Source organism: Petaurus breviceps, unplaced genomic scaffold, assembly GCF_028583685.1.
Source record: "Petaurus breviceps papuanus isolate PSGF00001 unplaced genomic scaffold, PetGlider_PUasm1.0 90731, whole genome shotgun sequence".
Taxonomy (NCBI): domain Eukaryota; kingdom Metazoa; phylum Chordata; class Mammalia; order Diprotodontia; family Petauridae; genus Petaurus; species Petaurus breviceps.
Window position 1 is genome coordinate 11,416,179 of NW_027187325.1, and position 5,296 is coordinate 11,421,474.

The window sequence follows — 5,296 nt, forward strand, 5'->3', positions numbered from 1 at the left end:
TTAACTGTGGGATTTCCTGTGGGCTGTTATATTTATTTTCTTTTTAAGAATTTATTAATTAAGGGGTGGCCAGGTAGCACAGCAAGTAAGAGCACCGGCTCCAGTGTTTCGGGATGAACTGAGGATCAAATCCAGGCTCAGATACTTAGCACCACACCCAGAAATAACTGGCCGTGTAACCCTGAGCAAGTTACTTAACCCCGATTGCTTTAAAAAAAAAAAAAAGAATTTATTAATTAAAACCCCGGCCCCTCCCAGTTCCCCCAGCGACTGCTGCTTCCTGGTCCCAGTTGCAGCCATGGTTGAAGAGCAGGCACAAGTCAAGTTGTTTGTCAAGTCTGGAAGTGATGGTGCCAAGATTGGGAACTGCCCCTTCTCCCAAAGACTTTTCACGGTACTGTGGCTTAAGGGTGTTTCCTTCAATGTCACCACTGTAGACACCAAGAGGAGAACAGAGACAGTACAGAAGTTGTGTCCTGGAGGTCAACTCTCATTTTTACTGTATGGTACTGATGTACACACAGACACTAACAAGATTAAAGAGTTTCTGGAGGAGGTGCTGAGTCCCCTAGGTACCCAAGTTGGCAGCTAAGAACCCAGAATCCAACACAGCTGGCCTAGATATCTTTGCCAAATTTTCTGCCTACATCGAGAATTCAAACCCAGCACTCAATGCCAACTTGGAGAAGGGGCTGTTGAAAGCCCTGAAGGTTCTTGACAACTATCTGACATCACCACTTCCTGAAGAGATTGATGAGACAAGTGCAGAAGATGAAGGTGTCTCCCACAGAAAGTTTCTGGATGGTGATGAGCTTACATTGGCTGATTGCAGCCTACTGCCCAAACTCCACATTGTACAGATTGTATTCAAAAATATCGGGGATGTTCTATCCCAGAGGAGTTTCGAGGGATGCAAAGATACCTGTGCAATGCTTATGCCAGAGAAGAATTTGCCTCTACCTGTCCAGATGCTGAGGAGATAGAGCTGGCCTATGAGCTAGGAGCCAAAGCCTACATGGACAGAGCTTCTTTCTTCCTTTACCCTGCTACTTCTTTCACAAATGGCTTGAATGAACTGCCCAATGAACACATCTCAGGATGGTCACTGAGCACAGAATGTTGAAATACAGTACAGAAGGGCAGGGAAGGTTGTTGGGGGGCAAGATGGGGAAGAGAATGGGTGTGGTTTTTTTGAAAGGGATAGGATGAAAATATTTCAATAATAAAGCAGTTAAAATATTTTTAAAAAGAATTTATTAATTAAAGGTTACAATTTTATCATAATGACTTCTTGCATCCCTGTTTATTTTATTCATTTTAATTCCATTTTATGCATTTCGAGGACATCATGACACACAGACTACAATTGTGTTTAAAGTTCGTTCATATTTCCAAGATGCTCACTTGCAGATCATAATGTGTTTGAACGGCTTCTCTAGAAAGTTGCTAATGTAGCAGGCACCCCAGAAATGGTGGGGATGCCTTTCTTTTTTGGGAGGGGGGAGGATGCATGATGCCTTTTTATCTTCAAAATGTATGGGATGAACAGTTCAGAATCTGAGTCTCGGATCAGAAAAGGTCTTTATTCTTTCTCATGAGAAAGGGCCCCCTGCCCCTGTCTCTCAAGTGGCATCTACCAGGGAAAGAGAGCAATAGGTAAAAGCAAGCCCATGGTTATATAACCTTCTAACACAGACACCCAACCTCCCGACTGGCCTTCACTCTCATTGGTGGGGAGGCCGGCCCACAACCTAAGCGCAGGAATCTATCTTGGAGACAAAGGACACAGAAACATGTGGGTGTCCAGTGCAAGGCCAGAAAAGCAGTTTTGTCCTTGTTTGGCATATCTTGCGCTGAGGTGGCCCTGGGGAGAGTCTCTATTGCTCTAAATCCCAGATTTCTATAAGGTCAGGTGACTCTAAGCTTAGGCCTAGTGGATGCTGAAGTCACTCTAGATTTGATTTTTCAGAATGGAGAAACTTCACTGCAAGTTATCCCTCACAAAAATACAACACAAGTCTTGGAAAATTTAAAAAACAATTTTCCTAAGTCATCTACTTTTCCTTTCAGCCACAAACTTCTGGAATCATTAGGGTCATCAAGCCATGTTTCCCACTCTGGAAAGTTGATAGAGTCATAGAGCAAATATAGTCTTGTCAGTTCTTATATTTTTCTAGCAACACAAAATAGAACAGGAGCAATCTGGCCTACAAACACTGTAGGGACCCAGCCCATGGTCCATCTGCATTATCTGGTCAAGACATATAGATTCATGGAACAGCTGCTCAGTTTGACTTTGTTCCATCCAACTAGACATCATAGTCTAGACCAGGGGTTAGCAAACGAGTTGTGCCTGCTTTTGTACAATTTTCTGAGTGTGAGGTAGCAAAGAATGGTTTTTACATTTTTTAAATAAAGTTTTATTGTATTTTAAAATGCAAAAACCAATCTTACATAGCTTGTACCTTTCAAAAACAGGCAGCAGGCCAGATTTTTCCCTCAGGCCGTAGTTTGCCCACTGACCTATGGCTTAGATCTTCTTCCTCTTGGTTTTTGTTCTGTGTTGCTGTTAGGTTAAACTCTTCTGAGAAAATGTATGTCTCAATGAGGTGTGCTCTAAAATCTTAAGTCTAACCCCCTAGCTAAACTGGGAAGCATCCAGATCAATTCAGAAAAACCTGTACTTAGCGATGATCCTCTTGGTTTAAAAGACAATCTATAGCTATAGCCTAGAAAACAAACAAACAAACCCAAACACTTTTACAACTTCCATTCTCCCACACTCTACTGAATGCAGCTGCCGATCAGACCCTATGGGTCAGGTTTTTTTCATCTCCAAGCCCGAACAAAAACTGTACCCTCCCTTCATATACTGGCATTATGGGATATACACAAACACATCATTTCCAACAAGGATGCGGACTTGCCCTCAAGATCAATGGAATCATAAATCCTAGAACTTAAAAGAGAAAAACCTCAAAGATTTAGATGTGTGTTGGGGGTGGGGAAGGGGAAGGATATGGAGCCTGCAGGGGAAATGGAGCCTGCAGAGGAAAAGGTTTGAAACAACTTGCCCTCCAAGCTCACATAAACCAAGCTCAATCAATAAACATTAAGTACCAACTAAGCACCAGGCCTGGAGTCAAGGAAGACTAGACTTTCCTAAGTTCAAATATGTCCTCAAACACTAAGTTTCTATGGTTGACTCTGAGGAAGTCATTTAACCTTATTTGCCTCAGTTTCCTCATCTGCAAAATGAGTGGAGAAGGAAATGGTAAACCGATCCAGCATCTTTGCCAAGAAATTCTTAAATCGGGTCACAAAGACCCACACATGACTGAAAATGACTGAAAAATAAATATGTGCCAGGTACCGTTCTAAGTGATTAAGGGATAAGAAAGTCAAAGACAGTCCTCACCTCAAGGAGCTCACAATCTAATTAAGGTGACAATATGCAAACAATTATGTACAAATAATTTCTATATACAGGATAAATAGGACATCAGCAGAGGCAGGAAAGTAGTATGTAAGAATTGAGAGGGATTGGGAAAGGCTTCTTTTTTTTCATTTTTCAAATGCTTTATTAACTTCTCATTTACACTATTCATTTCCTCCAGATTTTGAGTCACAAATTTTCTCCCCGTTTTTCCCCTACCCACCACCCCAAAAAAGCAGTCCCACAGGATATCCCCTCCTCCAATCTTCTCTCTCCCATATCTCCTCCCATACCCCCTCTGACTTTCCAGGAGGGCACAGTGGACCTCTATGCCCCAGTGCCTGTATATCTTATTTCCCAGTTGCATGTAAAATAGTATTAATAATAATATTTATATATACATATATATATATTTTAACATTTGATTTTAAAACTTTGAATTCCAGATTCATTCCCTTCCTCCCTTGTCACCCACATTTACCGGGAAGATAAGCAGTTAAGTATAGGTTGTACATGTGTAGCTAATGCAAAACATTATTACCATAGTGCATAGTACATAAAAGACTGACTATATTTCCCTCCATCCTATCCCACCTCCCACTTGTTCTATTCTCTACTTTGATCCTGTCCATTTTCAAAAGTGGGTGCTTCCAACTTCCCTCCCCCCCAGCCTGCCCTCCCTTCCATCATCCCCCCTCTCATCTCCTTCCCCCCTACTCTCCTGTTGGGTGAGATACCTTATTTAGTGTATATGTCATTCCCTCACTGAGCCAAATTCAATGGGAGTAAGGTTGACCCATTCCCTTTTGCCTTCCTATTTTTCCCCTCCATTTTAACCATTTTCCCTTGCCTCTTCTATATGAGATAGTTTACCTCATTCTGTCTCTCCCCATCTCCTCTCATTATATTCCTCTCTCACCTCTTAATTTCACCTTCTAAGTATCATCCCTTCCTATTAAATTGGTCCTGTGCCCTCTATCTATGTATACCTGTAAACATATATATACACATTCACATATGTATTCATATGTCTGTATACCCTCTAATACAGACATATATGTATGTATGTATGTATACATATATAATTTCTATTCCCTTCAACTATTTTCATACTGAGAAAAGTTTCATCAGTTACAATTATCATTTTTCCATGTAGGAATGTTAATAGGTCAACTTTGATAAGTTCCTTTTGATTTCTTTTCCCTGTTTACCTTCTCATGCTTCTCTTGCTTCTTGTATCTGAATGTCAAATTTTCTGTTCAACTCTGGTTTTTTCATCAAGAATATTTGAAAGTCCTCTATTCCACTGAATGACCATATTTTCCCCTGGAACATGATACTCAGTTTTGCTGGGTAGGTGATTCTTGATTTTAGTCCCAGCTCCTTTGACCTCTGGAATATCATATTCCAGGCCCCTCGATCCCTCAATGTAGAAGCTGCCAGATCCTGTGTTATCCTGATTGTGTTTCCACAATATTCAAATTTTTTCTTCCTGGCTGCTTGTAATATTCTCTCCTTGATCTAGGAATTCCGGAACCTGGCTATAATATTTCTAGGAGTTTTTTTTGGGGGGGGGATCTTTTTCAGGAGGTGATTGGTGGATTCTTTCAACCTCTATTTTGCCCTCTGGTTCTAAAATATCAGAGCAGTTTTCCTTGAGAATTTCTTGGAGGATGATTTCTAGGTTCTTTCTTTGATCATGGCTTTCAGGTAGTTCAATAATTTTTTAATTATCTCTCTTGGATCTATTTTCCAGGTCAGTGGTTTTTCCCATGAAAAATTTCACATTGCCTTCTATTCTTTCATTTGTTTGGATATATTTAACAGCATCCTAATTTCTCATAAAGTCACTAGCTTCGA

The 5,296-nt window shown here is 40.7% G+C and overlaps 1 pseudogene; it reads left to right on the forward strand.

Moving 5' to 3' along the window:
* Window positions 1-245: 245 nt before the first annotated feature.
* On the forward strand, window positions 246-1,252 carry LOC138145227 (chloride intracellular channel protein 1 pseudogene; annotated as a pseudogene).
* Window positions 1,253-5,296: the final 4,044 nt, after the last annotated feature.